This window comes from Diadema antillarum, unplaced genomic scaffold (assembly GCF_040938485.1).
Source record: "Diadema antillarum isolate AM-2024a unplaced genomic scaffold, OU_Dant_1.0 seq00001084_RagTag, whole genome shotgun sequence".
NCBI lineage: Eukaryota > Metazoa > Echinodermata > Echinoidea > Diadematoida > Diadematidae > Diadema > Diadema antillarum.
This window is the reverse complement of record NW_027271904.1, coordinates 115,797-135,370: the sequence shown is the minus strand read 5'-3', so window position 1 is coordinate 135,370 and position 19,574 is coordinate 115,797.

Genomic DNA, 19,574 nt, shown 5'->3' with positions numbered 1-19,574 from the left:
CTGCTCTTTCAGAATATGGTCTTAACTAAATATTCATGTCTAGCGACTTTTTGTTTGTTTTGAAGTGCAGGGTCACATATGACATGTTGATAGATATATTATAAAATTATCTATCAACATGAATGTATATAATCTACAGACATAGTATATACATTTTTGCACACCTCACAAATACTTACCTGTTTACATCAACAGCAAGGACAAATGTGCAAATTTTTACATATATACAGGGAAGAAAGATCACTCATACAGGAACTGGTCATTTCGAAATGCATCGTTTTGTCACGTATGAGCAATGATTATTGGTATAGGTTAAAACCAACGTGAACCCGAAATGCTGGGTTGATTTTTGGTCTTGGTTAACTTTGTGCACATTTTTTTTTTTGTCTACCATAATGCCGTGCCAATACGTCTCCAACTTAATGTCATTAAACTGATATAATGAAATGGACTGATAAGATCATCTGAATTGACATCGTCGGTTGAGAATGAGAAGGGCGTTAAGTCGATTTTTGCCAAAGTCGATTTACATACATCACGTTGCTAGTTGATACCTTTCGCATGCATGCTATTCACCCCCGATCATTTTTTTCGCAAATTAACGATAAGTCAATGAATAAGAAAAGGGCGATAAGTAGGCCTTCTCTTCTCAGCTTTGTTGTAAGAAGGGCGCTAAGTCACCCAACGTAGAATGAGAAGGGCGCTAACTCCTCGCTGTGCCGCGCGATCAACTTAGCGCCCTTTTTATTCCATAGCTTGTGAGTGATGTTTCCGCCATCTCGCGAGAAAGAAAAGGGCTGAAAAGTGCACCTTGGACTGGAGCCTTGCTGCAGCGTCCTTTGCAACATCATGAAAGCGAACAAAATGCAAAGAATCCACCCGATATTTTTTTTTTTCAATCCATCCAGGGCAGAGATTGGAAGAAAATAGTTAAAATAGATCTGTGATTGACAACAGATCAATAGAAGCCTGTAAACGCAGCCCCTCAGTGAATAGTACTAGTTTGGAGTCATTGTACATACTGGATCCTCATGTAAATGCTTGTGTACATAATCCGTCCAACACTCTGATATTTTTGTAAACAAGTATGTTTATCATGACAAGAGTGTTGTAACGCTTTTAGTTCGGGTTTTTGATGGTGACATCGTCTTAACTTGATAGTGTCACCATCCGGCAAGAAATATATTGGAAGGATATCAAATTATTTGCATGTTTTCTCTTGATTCACTAGATATTGATGTATTAAAGCCCCTTTTATATTTTCACCGAGTGCGTAACGAACCATCACCTATTATTCGTACAGTTTCCAGCATGACTATTTTGTGTCCGTAAAGTCATCCAGCATTTCCGGGGGTGGGGGGGGGGGGGGGGGGGGTGAGCTTGCTTAGTTTTTATCCGGGACATCATGGATGAAAATCTAACCGTACTATACTGTGTAGTTGCCGTCTACTCCGTGTTACCTCCGTATCATGCAGTGATACGCAAGTATCGGCCATAATTATTCGATATAGCCCCTTTTACACTTTCACGGATTGCTACACGGATGACCACGGATCGTCGTCCGTGGTGTTCCGGCATGCAAAATATCGAATTTCATCTCAATGACGGTGTGAATAAGATCCCAACTAGGTGTCTACACGAACAAAAAGGGAGGCTACACGGTAAAGTACGGTGCCTACACGGACAGACAGGGAATGAGCGCGGACCACAGCGGATACGATACGGAGCTAACACATATTTGAAGACCTGAATATGAGAACGACCCAAGTCCAGTTTTTGGCCAAATTCAGTTTGACATGGGAAATTGTAGCTTATGCATGGACTCATCTTGTGTATAAATGATAAATCCTAATTACCCCCGGAAGTGCCTGAAATGAATGAGTTAAATCTTATATTAATGTAAGAATGAAGGACTCGGGAAATGCATACATTCATATTATAGCGCCCTCCCTCATCCTTCTCTCATCTCCATAGCAGACTATCATGTATATGAATCAAAGAACGACCAAAGTCCATATGAATCAAAGAACGACCCAAGTCCACCGCACAAAATGGCCTCTCCACAATTAAAGTAAATGTTAATTGACATATACTAATATATGTTCTAATTTGTATGTACAATGTTGCCTTCCCATCACAGTTAAATAGAATATTATTGGACAAAATAATAAAACACATATGAAGTTTTTTTTTTTTTTTATGCCTCCGCCACGAAGTGGTGCCGGAGGCATTATGTTTTCGGGTTGTCCGTCCGTCCGTCCTTCCATCCGTCCGTCCTTCCGTCCGTCCGTCCGTCCGTCCTTCCGTCCGTCTGTCCGTAATGAATATTGTAGACAAGGTAACTATCAAAACCTGTTGAGGTATCCTGATGAAACTTGACATGTATGTGTATTAGGGGGTGAAGTTGTGCCTATCAACTTTTGGGTGCACATGGTCAAGGTCAAAGGTCAAAAGGTCAAGGTCAAATACATACAAATTCACTATTTCCACCATATCTATTGAATGCCTGAAGATATTTTCTTGAAACTTAGTGTATACATGTATTACCCAATTAAGATTCTCTGGTGAAAGTTTGGGTCATGAGGTCAAAGGTCAAAAGGTCAGGGTCAAATACATAAAATTTCACTATTTCCACCATATCTATTGAATGCCTGAAGATATTTTCTTGAAACTTAGTATATACATGTATTACCCAATTAAGATCAATTAAGATCAATTAAGATCAATTAAGGTCAAGGTCAAAAGGTCAAGTAAAAATATTAAAACTTCTTTTTTTTCTCCATACCTTGGAAAATTGCTCACGGTATCTTCATGGAACATAGTTTATACATGTACTGACTAGAAGTGATTATCTAGAGAATGTAGGGTTCATGGGGTCAAAGGTCAGGGGTCAAAGGTCAAGTGCAACACTTCAAAATTTTACTATTTCCTTCATTTTTATACAATGCCAGCAGGGTTATTTTTTTCACTTGGTGTATGCATGCGTAACCTAATAGAAATTCTCTGGAAAGTTTTTTTTTTTTTACTTCTTTTATTGCTTCAAAGGTCAAAAGGTCAAATATCAAGTGAAAGTGCTGAACTAACTTTTTCCTCCATATCTCGGAAGTGTATCAAGTTATCTTGAAACTTAGTACATATCATGCATGTTCTACCTGAAAGTGATTATCTTATGAATTTTAGGGTCAAGGGCCAGATGAAAATGGTAACAATTTACTATTCAATTCAGAAATTGCACTTTTTCTCCACACATGTACCTTGAAAATTACTCAATGCCTAAATGTATGAATGGGTCAAAGTCAAGTTAAAGTCCTTAAATCCTTAGATACATGCTCTCCTATTCATCCAATTAAACCTAGGTCAAGGAAGGTGAACATTCAACACATTTGTGACAAACTTGTCATTTTAATATTTTGCCAATTTTGTGAAAATGTAATCACACATTGTCCACATGTACTATCTAGACCTATTGGGAAAATCATGCATTATGGCGGAGGCATACCAGTCGCCAAAGCGACATTTCTAGTTTTTAGTGTACTCGAAATGGTCTTCCATCGACTTCGTCTCGGGACTTATAACCTCCCTCAATAGCATTTCAAACCCTTCGGGTGGAACATTCGGTGTGTTCCCTCCCCCTCCAGTCATTATCTATAATGTTTTGTTAATGCCAAGGGATATTTGGTCACATGAAATCACAGTGGCATGTGACGGGCAAAAATAATGGTACTGAGGAGCCCCGACGCAATGAGGAAAGCTCCATTTTGTCTTGAAACCTCCAGACACCTTTTCCAGGTTTGAGCGGTGATGGGGCGAATGATTACATCTGCTAAAAATGTCGAAGAGTGAACACTCAAACAAGTGTGCTTCTTATTAAAGATCAGTTGAGCAGCTGTTCATTCTCTGTGTCTCGTTGGTTTTCTTTGCTAGTTAGTGTCGGACTCATAAGCCCATTTTCGTAGTTTTTTACTTTGTCCTGCGCTAACTTCGTGGCCTCTATGACTTGTGGGCCTACTTTACTAAACATCCAACTTATGAGTTTTGTTTACTTAGTGTCAACTTGGGGGGCTCATTAACTTTTGTGCTGTATAAACCGTGGGTTGTAACTCGTTGTTGTCGACAACGGGTCTCATGACGTGCACCCAAAATGCTTGGCTGATTTTTGGCCTTGGTTACCCTTGAACACAACATATTTTTTTTTCAACAAATGTTTCGCCCATACGTCTAAAACTAAATGTCATTTAACTGTAAAAACGAAATGGAATAATAGGATCATGTGGTTTAACATCACCACGATACGAAGGCAAAAGTGACACTAATACTTGCAAATGCATGAGCACCCATGCATTATAAGAATCCAAAGCCTCTCCCGTTTGAAAGAGGCTGTTTGCCGCTTTGCGACAAACCAAGACAACTGCGTCTAAATACACGATGTAGGGGGATTCAGATCTGAATTCCGAAATCCCCATAAACATAATGCACAGACGACCAGGTTCCCGTACGGACAAAAGGGCAAAGAGAAGTAAAGTAAATGTCGAATATATTTGTCAAAGTTTATGTTATCAAACACTTCAAATTGAACTTTGGATATTAAGAGGGAGAAAAACCATATATATCACGAGCACGAATCAGGCTATCAAACATTGTCCCTTTTGAAGCCAAATAACCTTTGAGTTTTTTTTTGCGGATAATGGAGGTCTCATGATCGGGAGTTGCAACAAAAAATGTACGTTAACGATCCCGCTTTTTTTTAATTCAAATAACAGAGTGCATAATCATAGGTGAAGTAGTTTGCCTCATATTCAACCACACCCAAGAGAAAAACCGTACCGATGGAGTGGGATGTGGGTTGTCTTTTATGTTTACTTTTCTCAAATTTAAAATAGCACAAATCGAATGCAGCCTTAGTATGTATTTTCAATGCTGTATACTCCTTATACAGAGAGGATATACAATAAAAAGGCGTTGCTGCAAAATTTACATCACAAGAACTTCCATATTCAAGTTCGTGAAATTCTTCCGTCAAGATGTTTCGTTGCAACTGATCAAATTACCCTACATCGACGTAAATGTAGGACAATTTGTTAATCAGTTGCATGTACTTACATGTACATAACCATGTATTTTAACAATAACCACTAGAGTTATCAAATTCAGTAATGATCGCTTTTCATTCGGCTTTAAGTTGCTATTACAAGAACGTTTGTGAGATTTTGGATTAGGCCCATGTGATGCAATCATATTCTGAAAATGTTTATATTCTTACATAAATGCATATAAACATGGTATTGTATATACCTGATGACTAATCACTTGTTCACAAAATCAATATAAAAAAAATCAAATCGAATTATAACACTGTGAAGTACTTACGAATAAGATACGTGTATTCTGACATATACAAGATATGAAAATTGCTGATACAGCTACTGTCAGCTTCCAAAAAAAGAAAAAATAATAATAAATGCGTTTTTTTTCCACGTGTTGGCAATTAGCAATAGATATTGGCACGGGTTTAATCCTTCATAAATTACAACAGAGAATACACTTATTTTTTTTTTTTAAAGACGGCCATGTTATATCAAAGCGGAGGGGGTCAGAATGGGGGGGGGGGGCAATCTACATACTTCGCTTTCAAGTCATCGCCATCCTACGATCAATTTATCATTTTATTCCTAATTTGTGCAATCCCCTTGTAAAGTATCAAAGTACCCTGTTTTATATCATGTACACTGTCCTTGTATGCTTTCATCCTTGTATGCTTTATGCTTTCATGAGATGGAGAACAGCAAATAATTTGAATATGAAAGAATTGTTCATTTTCTATGCTTATACAAATTCGTAATTTCGTTTTTAGTAACAACGTGAAACAAATATAATTTTATTTTAATAAATCCAACTTCAGAATTTAATTCTTTTTACTTAAAGTGCATTGGGGAAAATTAATAACTTTAATTTGGCCCTAGCTAGAAAGTACGTAACCATTGCTCTTAGTGATCGTTATTTTGAAATATTCATTACTACTAAGCAAAATGCAACGTGTAACGCTGTAGCAGATCTAAGAAAAAAATAGTAGAACTTTCTTAAGCATTAGAAGTTGTGGTTGCTTATACATTAGGCACTACATCGACATAGGAATGTATTGATTTATCCACCCGATGCAGCCAGAATTGTTTGTTCGCCCGAGAAATGTTTCAGGCAGGATAAACATTTTGTTTAAAGAGCATGACCATGGCCCTTGTCTTACGGTTATAATATCAACTATTAAAGCATACAGAGAAGTACTGGAGACAGATACTACTTACTTGAAAGGTTCAAAGTGTACCCTTAGTCTGGTTCTCTGACCCTTTGCCAACCTACATATCGCTGAACTCCCCTATACCAAATGCGCCCTCAGCGGCGACGCAGGTCCGCATGATCATCTTGCTTAACTTGCTTTTTCTTCGTGGAGTTAATATTCTTGGAAGCAAATTAGTACGAGCAGACCCTCTGGAAGTCAGACTACAAGGGGCGTATACTAACCTCTGGTCAAAGTGCACTCTTGCACAAAGTAAATGAAAAATACAAATACATTGAAATTTTACTGCAAGTGTTCAGTAGCTTGAGCAATCCTCTTTAACAGATCCATACGTGGAAGTGGATAAGAGTTGCATGCTTTGTTCGGATAAGATCTCTCAAACTGGGAGGAGAAACATGGCTTCAGAATTGCTACAAGAAAAGCAGCTGTACTCCGAAATGAAAATGTAAGTTTACTTAAAACAACTTGATTGCATTCCCGCTTGTTTCTTATTTAGTCCAGTATCCAATACAGTTTGTGAAAAAAAAAAGGATCGTGGAATATCGTTTGTCAGGGTGGCATTATAATGTACTCTCGATGATATCAGGTTTGCTGTCTTGGCCCAATATGAGGGCCAAATCCGTTTCTTGCCTGTAATGAATTTCATAGTTTCTTTGTTAGTTCCTTTTGATTTCTCAGTGCTTTGTATCTGACAAAATATTCACTGATCTTGTAAAGATGTGCTGTTTGGAACTCTAGTGATACCAATGGAACAGTATATCAGATCCTTTCTGGAGCAAAAGGAACCCAATACTTTGAAGACATGTGTATGGGGAGAGACAGAGCGGGTTGCGGGTGTTGAAGTGTAGTACCGCCCCCCCCCCCCCACACACACACAGACACGATGAGAGATAGTTATATAAATTTGTACAACTCATTGCGTTCACGTCTTTTTTGGTGAAGAATTATTCATAACTTTAACACTGGAATCTTGTTTTTGACATGTTTGAGAAGTATAAAGTCAAAAATCATGACCATGAATATTTCCGATTTGATGTCTCATTATCGTCATGTTACTTCAATGATATATTATAATATATATATATATATATATATATATATATATATATATGTGTGTGTGTGTGTGTGTGTGTGTGTGTGTGTGTGTGTGTTTTGATCTCTGGGATGGGGAATTATGTTGTAAGGTTTGCAGTGTAAGTCATTTTTAATCTCCTGAGATACTTTGTTCTTGAGAGTGGTTAGGGCTCACTTAAAACTGAAATGAAATAATTTATCCGACCCTGCACCAGAAAACCAACATGGACTTTCATTTCAGGAAACGTTCTCAAAGAACAGATTTTGAGCGTTAAGACTAAATTGTGATGGACTCGCCTGAAACTCTAAAAGGTTCTGTTAACATTTTGGAGCAGTGATTGTAAAAAATGTTAAAGATATCAATTTTGGTGTATATGTGTCAGTCAATGAAATATAAAACATAATACCATATGAAACCGTTACAATGAAGGCAACAAATAAAAGGAGACACCATTATTTTCTCATTTAACCATAACTGCAGACGGTATAGTCTGGAGACGTCTTTAATATAACCATTGTTCATATTTTGTATATTCAACAATACTTAGCATCAGTTAAACTGATTCAAGTTTCTACATTGGTTGTTTCTATGCTTAATTCACATTCTGGAATTATTGTGAAACAGTAATGCTGGGTTTTGTTTTAACTGCGAATGGTAAATCATGCCTTAATGTTCAGGTAAAATAAACCTCAAACCCTGGACAACTTAGGGTAGTCATACTCGGAGAAATGAGGAATGAGAAACATATACCTCGGTTTCTTACCTACCTGTGCTAGCTGTGCGATAAAAAAAAAAAAAAAAAATGTAAAACCCATAAGCAACAACACTGAAGGGATTACCACATTATGTCCAAATTCGTCACGGCCTAACAACACATTTTGTCCTTGTCTAATTCCACATTTCATTGCAGGAACATAACCTTTGAAACGTTATTGGAATGGAACGAATGTGTTAAGGGCTTCAAATGAAAGGAAATCTATCACAACAAATCAAACTCGAAAGTGTTCTAAAGTAAACCCAAACTAATTGTTATGCATAGCTGACGCTAGGGGGGTCCGCGAGATCCCCCAACTTCCTTGTACCCGTACAAAACAAAGGGTGTTACGACTTTGTCCCCACGTTTTTTAACCCGGAAGTGGTAGCAGAAAAACAGTTTTAAGCTTGGTAATGCGCCGACGACCTTTTGTTTTTATGCTTGCCAGCTGAACAAACCTAGAAGTGGAATATCTTTTTTTTTTTTTGCTTGTCAGCTGTAGAAACCCAGAAGTGGATCCATCAAAAGAAGAGTGGGCAGAAGAGGCACAAACTCTTTTTTATTTCCTTCCCTACATTCACCCTTATATCAATGCGTAAAAAACGTAATGGCTACGATCTTCCTCTCACCAAATGATAATGATGATGATAAAAATACTCCTGAAGAAGATAAATTGATGGTTCCAAAATCCAGCTAGGAAAGTTGCATAATAAGCATAGAAAGGTCGTAGAAATTGAAAGCGAAAAATCATATTTTTCTCAAATGTGGATATTTCTTTGGTAATTTACCCCGAATGTCGGGGGGGGGGGGGTTGTTTATTTGTTTGTTTGTGGGTATGGACATCTATGTGTGTATGGGATGGGGGAGCCGGGAGAGGGACAACTTACAAGACAACCCTCGGATTTCAACTGGTGCTGCCAACCTCTCAAAACTCAAGGTCTATAATACGGCCGTAATCTGGCAGAACTCCCTAAGTCGATTTTGGTCGATTTTCAGGTTTTGAGTGTTTTGTGTGTTTTTTCTCATGCTCTTTCAAGTGGGCCAAAAAATAAGTTGTGAATCGGTACAGAAAGTTATTTTTAGAAAGTGATTTTGGCAAAATTCCTGAGGAGAGAGGGCGATTAATCTGGCAGAACTGCGTAAGTCGAGATTCGAAATGAATTTTCCGATGTTAATCAGGCAGAACTGCGTAAGTCGACTTACGACAACGCTTGGACCAAGGTGTTCCTGCATCCCGCACGGACATGGTATATCTTAACACGCGCGTGCGTGACCTTGGTAGTGACGAACGCGCTGCGCGTTCAGGCTAGCAGTGCCTGCCTGCGCCTAAACTAGCTAGCTAGACACGTCGTACGGCTACGTGTATTGTACACGACGACAGTCACGCTAAAGCAATAACCCTCGTTACTCTTGGGGGAAATTGCCACTTTCTTTCCCTTCATAGACTGGCAGGCTTCAAAACAGGTCAATATGCGGTATGCCTTACTATTAAGTTTTGCTACAATCTAGTGTTTTTTTAAGCCTAGAGCATTTCTAGATCTAACAAACGTTATAGTTTGCATCTTGTCTGACATCACGCTCCAGTCAATTTTAGGCCTACTTAGTACTGCTGCAGCACTTGTCCATTGTTAGTGTACGTGAAATCAATGTACTGTGCGGTAGCGTAGGTCACGCGAACAATAATATCTGTAATCCATTGACCATAGCTTTTTATTTTATTTTTCATTGTAATAAGCGGTTAGTGGGCTTGGATCTATGGGATTGATCTCGAGAAGTTTAATGAATATCTAGGATACCGTCCATAACGATGGCATTTTCGATCCAATCCTACAGACGTCAGAAATTGACCAATACTAACACTTAAATTACAGTTTACTTTTTAATACCGGTACCGTACCGGTACTCCCAGTAGAGTTGTGCAGTAGGGGCCTACTACTAGTAGCATGTTAGACTACTGGGGCCTACCGTTACTTAACTTAGGCTGAATCGCCGGTTATTCTGTCTTTACTCAGTTTTCTATTTTTCCAGATTTGATTCGGCCAGACATTCTTGAAGTCTGTAATATGAAGAATCTAGAATCTACAGGTTAAACGCTAAATTATAAACATTTAGCCCTAGAAATAGATCTGAAACTTAGATTTAGATCTGTGTTCTATTAAACAGTTATACATTACTACTAGTCTAGTACTACTACTAGACATTATAGGTTATAGACTTTATACACTTACCGTTAGTCATTATAGATAGGCAGGTTAGGCTTTACGTTGTTCTTAGATCTACTGTAACATTAGTACCTTCTAGGCCTAGATCCCCAATAAACAGTCTAGCTGTAACGCTAGATTTAGCCCCTACCTGGATATAGAGTCTAGCGTTAGATCTAGAGTCTAGACTAGAAAATCTAGAAACTAATTTTCATTGATCTACTAGTCTGTTATAATGACGCCCCAAAATAGACGTCTGGATGTTACATAGACCTAGACAATCGAGTAGACAGAGTTCGAGAGTTCTCGTACGTTTTTAATAGGCCTGCGTAGATAGTAACGGTTAGAACACTACTACCCTAACGTTAGTACTGTAGCGACAATAAGGCCTACAGTAGGAGTCGACACAAACGAGAACTAGGGTCTATTTTTTTATTTTCTAATAAAACTGTAAATAAACTTTTAGTCAGGCCTAGCTCCTAGTATTCTTTAGTTTAAATAGAGTTTAGGCCTTCAGCCAAAAGGGTCTAGGCTTACTCTTACTTTGGGCATAGAGTAGGAATACTAGGATAATGATGAGATCAGTAGGCCTATCGTATGCAGATTCCTACGTACCGCTCTACTACTCTCTAGACGTCTAGTGTATCGTTAGGCCTGAAAAGACTACGGTCTAGACGGTCTACAGTGTAGTTCCTGTAGTCTTGATGAACAATATAGCTTAACATCTAGAATCTAGTCTAATATTATTCTTAATCCAAATGCAATGCTTCACGAGATCGACAATAACCCAAGCAGCAGCCAGGCTTTTGATGTAGCAGTACTTCTTGTGCCGCTAAATAATACTGAAACATGAACACAGACTGACAACATTTGGGGAAAGCAAGTTATTTTCCTCATACAAATGAATGGATAAAATGAAATTAAATGTGAATCAATGATGATGACTTTATACAATACAAATATTTCAAAAAAAAATTGTACTCAATCTAAAATATTCATTGTTTTGACACTGCATCCGCTGAATAGTAAGAGGGTGGATGGTAAAATACGATAGATAACCCGCAGAAAATAGACCGAGATACGTAGTTCTGGTTGATAAACCACGTGTTTATCAGCCAGAACTGCGTATCTCTAGGAGATACGCAGTTCTGGCTGATAAGCACGTGGTTGACGACGAAAAGAGATACGTAGTTCTGCCTGATGAAACACGTGCTTATCAGGCAGAACTGCGTATCTCCTAGAGATACGCAGTTCTGCCTGAAAAACCCCCCGCATGGCCAAAAACTTACGCAGTTCTGGCTGATCAACCCGGGCACGTGACCAGAGATACGCAGTTCTGCCAGATTACGATCGCAAAAATTTGGCGACGATTAATCTGGCAGAACTGCGTAAGTTTTTTAAATTGGTAATTTTTGCTACTTAAAAAGGTCAAATTGTCATTTTTTTGCTGGAAATAAATTCTTTAGACCAATTATGACCGAGAAAAGAGGACAAATGCAACTCATCGTATCTCAGTTTAGAAAGGTGTAACATTGAATCTTTAAACCCGATTTCTGGCGTAATGTGTTAAAGGAGATACGCAGTTCTGCCAGATTACGGCCGAATAAAAGCAAATGGCGGGAAGATCTTTACGGAGGTGATCGCTGCACAAATTAATATCAAATTTGTCTGAGAGCGTTGTCAAATTTTAGAAGAGAAAACAATTAAACAAACAATCCCTTAAGATAAATGATATAAATTTTCTCCAAAAAGCTGTATTTATGTTTTGTCTCAAGTCAAACCTCTTGCCTCCAATATTTAACATAATATTTCGGTCAAATTCAGAGATTCACTCTTATCCAACCAGACAATCCACAAATTTACATTTATTTAACCCCAAAACCGCACTCGCGCATCATTCTATCAGACACTCCGGCCCTGACACTTGGAATTCCCTTCCAATCGAAATAAAAAACATGACCACTATGTATTCATTTAAGAAGGCTGTAAAACTTCACCTCCTTAAGCAGTATTCCCCAGGATAACATTCTGATTCCTTTATTGTATTATAATCAAATGTATATGAATATGTACGTGATACATAATGCATGCATGTGTGCATACACATATCGATTTATTTATCTATCCATATTATGAATATGAGTATGTATGTATAGGATAGGTACATCATGTATATTATATGAGCATGTATGTGTACGATGTGCCTTACCATTACTGCGTACATAAAACAAACACGATATATTTTGTTCAATGTCAGATAACAATATGTATAAGATATTTTGTATTCACACATTATTATTTTCATAGTGCATATTTGGTCATTACTCCGGCAAAGGCAACTGAACGTGTTAACTTTGATATCATTATCATACTGTATTTATCATCATTACTATCATTGTAAAGTAGTTGGAGTGGTACCCATACACTCTGTAACTTTCCCTTTTTCCCCTATACCCTTCCCTATTTATCTCTTTCTCTATTCCCTATTCTATTCAGAGTAGGTAAGCATATAGTCTCCATACCGTCAAGCCTCGGCTTATTTTGGAGACCCTTCTGTTTAAGTTCCATAAGCTAGATATATATTTGTATTTGTCTTGTATAATTGTACTAAAAACTATGTGTTGATATACTGTTTGTCATAAATGACATGTACATGATCCTATCTGGTGTAACGGAATTAAGCAGAAATAAATCAAATCAAAAAGTATTTCACCGATTTTCATAATTCAAATGGGATTGGATAAGCAATTTTATTACTCATAAGATGAATGGCATATCATTGCCACCAGATATCATTATTGGTGTGAAAAAATGCATTTTATGTCAAAACGCATGAAAAAAAAAAGTTATTTAAAAAATTATGACAATCGGTAAAATACTTTTTGAGATATATCCAAAAATGCTAGGGGGAACTTACTTTTTTGGTTGAGTGTAGACTTCTAGACACACTGTACATTGAAGCAAACTGTGGACTCTATGAAGCCCATTATGCATGCCATAGCTAAGTTAACATGCACATTACTCTTCTCACAAATAGATATTCACAACTAAGAGAAGACATAGAGTAATGATACTAAATGACAATGCCACGGTTCTGTATATTTGTTGCATTTTATTTACAAAGGCATTCATTTAAACATCTTCAATCAACATGACCATCCAATCACTGTATAGAAAATATATGATTTCTTGTTTCTGTTTGTTTCTTTGCTTCTTTAAATCTAGACATATGTATGTAATCAACATCACCTTGCTCCGCAACAGTAGTGATAATTTAACACTGTGTCTGACACAAATGTCCTCAGGAACATGTACAGTCTTCAGTTGCATATCCTCCCTGAATTAGCAAAACTGTCTGTATCGTTACAGAGAAGAATAAAGTGACATTTGAATATGTAATTAAACAAAGGAATTAGAAAACATTTATTTTATTTCATCAATAAAAAATATGCAAGATCAAGATATGACAACAAAAAATAAAGCGCTCTCAGACCAGTGGATTATTGTGTGACCATGCATTACAGAACGAACAAAACGTCGCAACCCTTGATTTTACGTGAGGACTCAAAAAAGCTGAAATGGGTCAACTGAGTCAAATTGGTCAAATGAGTTTTTCGTATTTTCTGAAAAAGCTATCTGTCCTCTACAATATTCTTTACTTTGGGATCATAATATGAATGGGAAAGTGTGTTTTTGCCACTTTTTCTGCAACCCTTTTTTTTTGGGGGGGGGAGGGAGAATGTAGAATGATCACGTATGTCTCAAAGGCCCCTTTTTTATTTCATGAAATCCTTTGCATAATCTTCACATTCAAGTGTAATAACTTTTGAAAGAATAATGCTACTGCTTTGAAAGTTGGCATTTACCACGGTAAGAACTTTTTGCATTTTGATGTTGTAAATGGTGCAATTTGATGCATGTTTTTGCGCGTTTTATCGACGTGAAACAGTCCCCGCTTGTTTATGGTTGCAGTTTATTTTGATGTAGATTATTATTGAACAATTTACCTATAAAAGGGTATGATTTAGATACACTTCTTGTATTAATTTTTTTCACTGAATTTCATGAACGCGACTGAACCCTAGCGAGCGGAGCGAGCGAGGGGGGGGGGGGGGGAGGGTGTGGGAGGGGGTGTCCCCCCTCCCACGATAAGAACTTTTTGCATTTTGATGTTGCAAATGGTGCAATTTGATGCATGTTTTTGCGCGTTTTATCGACGTGAAACAGTCCCACTTGTTTATGGCAGTTTATTTTGATGTAGATTATTATTGAACAATTTACCTATAAAAGGGTATAATTTAGATACACTTCTTGTATTAATTCTTTTCACTGAATATCATGAACGCGACTGAACCCGAGCGAGCGGAGCGAGCGAGGGGGTAGGGAGGGTGTGGGAGGGGGGTGTCCCCCCTCCCACGGTAAGAACTTTTTGCATTTTGATGTTGCAAATGGTGCAATTTGATACATGTTTTTGCGCGTTTTATCGACGTGAAACAGTTCCACTTGTTTAAGGTATATAGCAGTAAATTTTAGTGTAGATTATTATTGAACAATTTGCCTATAAAATGGTATAATTTGAATACACTTCTTGTATTAATTCTTTTCATTGAATATCATGAACGCGACTGAACCCTAGCGAGCGGAGCGAGCGAGGGGGGAGGGGAGGGTGTGGGAGGGGGGTTTCCCCCTCCCACGGTAAGAACTTTTTGCATTTTGATTTTCCAATAGTGCAATTTGATGCATGTTTTTGCACGTTTTATCGACGAGAAACAGTCCCACTTGTTTAAGGTATATAGCAGTATATTTTAGTGTAGATTATTATTGAACAATTTGCCTATAAAATGATATGATTTAAATACACTTCTTGTATTAATTCTTTTCACTGAATATCATAAACGCGACTGAACCCGAGCGAGTGGAGCGAGCGAAGGGGGAGGGGAGGGTGTGGGAGGGGGGTGTCCCCCCTCCCACGATAAGAACTTTTTGCATTTTGATGTTGCAAATGGTGCAATTTGATGCATGTTTTTGCGCGTTTTATCGACGTGAAACAGTCCCACTTGTTTAAGGTATATAGCAGTATATTTTAGTGTAGATTATTATTGAACAATTTGCCTATAAACTGGTATACCTTAAATACACTAGTCTTCTTGTATTAATTCTTACACTGAATATCATGAACGCTGTCTGTTCAGCAATCAAACAGAAAAAGCATGCACACGAGGGTGTAGATAGGGGCATATCCCCTGCCACACGAAGGTGATTTTGCGTTTTCAGGCCTGAAATTCAGCGATCTGGTGCAAATTTTTGGTGCAATACTTTTTCATCGAAGTGTTAAAATCACGGAATTTAGCTTTTATTCCGAATGTGCACCATCTGGGTGTATGTATAAAGTCTAGTGAGGTAGAGCTTAGGGAAAGGGGATTCCCCCTCCCGCTCGTGGAGCTTTTGCGTTTTTAGAATTGAAATAAAGCGATCTGGGTATAGCCACAGTCTACTTCTATGCATGGCGGGGGGGGGGGGGGGGCAGGGAGAAGGCGTGGGCGAGTGTTATCTCCACCCTTCCCTTGCGATGGAGCTTTTGCCTTTTTAAGGTTGAAATTGAGATACCTCGTATACGCATATTTGATGGAATCAACATTTGGGAAATCACCCCCCCCCCCAAAAAAAAAAAAAAAAAAAAAAAAAAACTGATGGGGGGGGGGGCTGAGGGAGGAAAGGGTCGATTAAAAGGGGAAATTCCCCTTATACATGATGGAACCTTGAGTTTTCGGAATATAAGAGATAAGTCTTGTGCACTCAGAATTATTCATAATTTTTTGTAAATCTAAAAAAAAGGTACTTAGCTAGGGAAAGAGGCACAGAGGGGGAGGGGTTGGGAGGGGGATATCCCCTCCCAAGCACGAGAGATTTTGCATATTTTGAATTGAAATTCAACGATCTGGTGCACACTTTGAGTGAAATGTTAAAAAAAAAAATCTTATTTGATGAAAGGTTGCAAAGGAGACCCGCTTCATGTGCATGCATACCGTACACACGCATTTTTTTTCCGCCTCCTAAATCCCCGGTCCAAATCTTAGGGGGGGGGGGGGGCGACCGCCCCCATCGCCCCCCCCCCCCCCCTGGCTACGCCAGTGTATAAGTTATATACCATTTTAAAGCTTAGAGTCTGCCCTTTCACAGTATGCCCTTAACTGAAAATCCATGTTTGGCGACTTTTTGTTGGTTTTGTGATGGAGGGTCACATATACATATGTTCATATGTATGACCGTGCATCTATTCACAAAACAATAAAGAATAATAAGTCGCACGCAGTGATTTTTTGTGAGGACTGAAAATAGGTGAAATAGGTCAACTTAACAAATCTTGAGTTTTTCATACTTTCTTAAACAGCAAGCTTTCTTGTACATTATGTTAAAGTTTTGGATCATAAAATAAACATGGACTTGTGTTATCAGCAGTTTTTCGTGAATACTATTTGGTGGAATAGTGTGATTACATGTTTTTCACAGAGTCCTTTTTCTATTTCTTAAAAACCCTGTCCCTACTCTTCACTTTCAACTCCAATAATTGTATGAAGAACGTTGCTACTGCCTTGAAAGTGGCCAATAATCATATACAGAAAGTGTTAAGAAAGCCTGCTCAATTTCAGATTCATTTGATAATTCCGTCATTGTTGTTGCTCTGACGGTTAACACCCTGTTTGTGTTTTGTTCCATTCATACTCAGCTAGGATGACTTGGTAAGGATTTAACGCCTGAATAGACGGTGAACTTCAAAACCTGTTTTCTCAGTTGACATTTTCCAAAGTGTGAGCTTTCTTGTCAGTATGTGCATCATTTTGAAGCTTAGAGTCTGCTCTTTCAGAATCTGCCTTTAAATAAAAACCCATGACTGGCGACTTTCTGCTGATTTTGTTATGCAGGGCCACAGACGATGAAGACAAACAAGTTGACATAATACATTAGATTCCAACTTCATTTATTTGTAAACCAAATTTATAAACAAATTTACTTGCTTGTCTTCATCGTCTTCATGCTCTTATTCCAACACGCGGATAATAATACCATTAAATATATATATATATATATATATATATATGTGACCGTGCACCTCAAAACGAACATAAAGTCGCACACACTGATTTTGCGTGAGGACTGAAAATAAGTGAAATGGGTCAACCTAGCCGAACTTGACTTTTTCATATTTTCTGAAAGAGCGGGTCTTCTTTTACATTATGCTAAAATTTGGTATCATAAAACGGGCAGGAAAGTGTGTTTTTTTAGCAGTTTATCTCGAACATTTTTGGTAGAATAGTGTGATTAGGTGTGTCTTTAGAATCCCTTTTTCATTTCTGAAAAACCTTGTCCACACTCTTCACTTTCAACTCTAATATAACTCTTGAAAGGATAGTGCTACTGCTTTGAAAGTTGGCATTAATTATGGACAGAATGTGTCAATGAGGCCTGCTTAATTTCAGTTTAATCTGATAATCCCTTCATTGTTGTTACGCTGGTGGTTTACTTCCTGTTTTTTGTCCCATTCATCGCACAGCCAGCACGGTTTGGTGAAGATTAAGCGCTTGAATCGACACTGTACTTCAGAGCCTCTTTTCTCAGTTCACATTTTTCCTGAGTTTGTGCTTTCTTTCCAATATTTAGATAGGTTAGGAGAGTCCATTTGATTTGAGTTATACATCATTTTAAAGCTTAAAGACTGCTCTTTCAGAATATGGTCTTAACTAAAAATTCATGTCTGGCGACTTTTTGTTTGTTTTGAGGTGCACGGTCACATATAATATGATATTATATGTATGTATATATATATATATAATATGATATAATATGTATGTATATATATAATATTATATATATATATATATATATATATATATATATATATATATACATACATTCATGCAAACTCCGTGATTCGAGGCGCAATCATCAGGCAATCACAGTTGTCTGATGATTGCCCTTGAATCACGGAGGTTGCATGAAACTCAGAGTCGCAATTAAGACGGATGAACCAGCAGTTCACCGAATACCAAATTTTAGAATCATGTAAAAGAAGACCCGCTCTTTCAGAAAATATGAAAAAGTCAAGTTCGGCTAGTTTGACCCATTTCACTTATTTTCAGTCCTCACGTGTGTGCGACTTTATGTTCGTTTTGAGGTGGTGCACGGTCACATATATGAAGAGTTTGTTCGCAATTGATATATATATATATATATATATATATATATATATATATATATTTATATATACTGTATATGCACATATATCGTCGCTGGGGTGACAAGACCTTGTATCTTTTCTTGACCTTTATTCGCAAATATCTCCATTTGCCAAATTTGGACTTATCGGTTCTTGAGAACAAACTCTTCATGTATATATATATATATATATATATATCTATATATATATATATATATAATGAAGCTCACTCTGAAACCGTCCCATCAACTGTTAGTTCTTCACATGCATGAATAGACAACATCTATCTGACAAATCAGAAACAACGTAAATAGTTGTGTAGATGACACTGTGTGAAGAAACTGCTAAGTAAACTTTGTCAAACATGAACATGACGATGCGGCTGCTGATGGTGATAGTGATGATGGTGCTTATGATAATAGTAATGACGACAACGATGATGATGTTGGTCGTGGTGTCGAAGCATAAAGATGCTGTAAGTTGAAAGGGGTGGTAAACCATATTAGGAAGCATGCAGCTGTTTTATCTTGGTAAAGATTGCTGCTTTGTTGGGCAATACTGCTTTCTGATAATACTAGGAGATGAATGTTTAGACAGGTGCTGGCAGTGAACGACATCACAAAGGCACTTATGTTTACTGAATTGATTTAAAGTTTTTGTATCAGGAAAGATTCCGAGTAAACTGATTAAAAAAGAAAGTTTCAATAGATAGACTGACAAACGATTAATGGTATGAGATTATACTGGGAGCCGTCAGTGTGATACTGTCCCGACGATATGGAGTAACATGTTCGGACACGTCCCATTCTTCCTCTTGCCTTTCTCACTGACCTTCGTCATGTTGTAAGTCAATTCAATTCAATTCATTTGTTCTAGTTCTTTAACGAAAAAAAATAACAGAATGAATCATATTAACATAGGCATGCATTCAATTTTATGGATGATAGTTAATAAAATAATTAAGATTTTACATGCCCACCCACTAAATACAAAAACAAATATATGTTTACAGAAAAGAAGAGAACTGAGACGTCCAC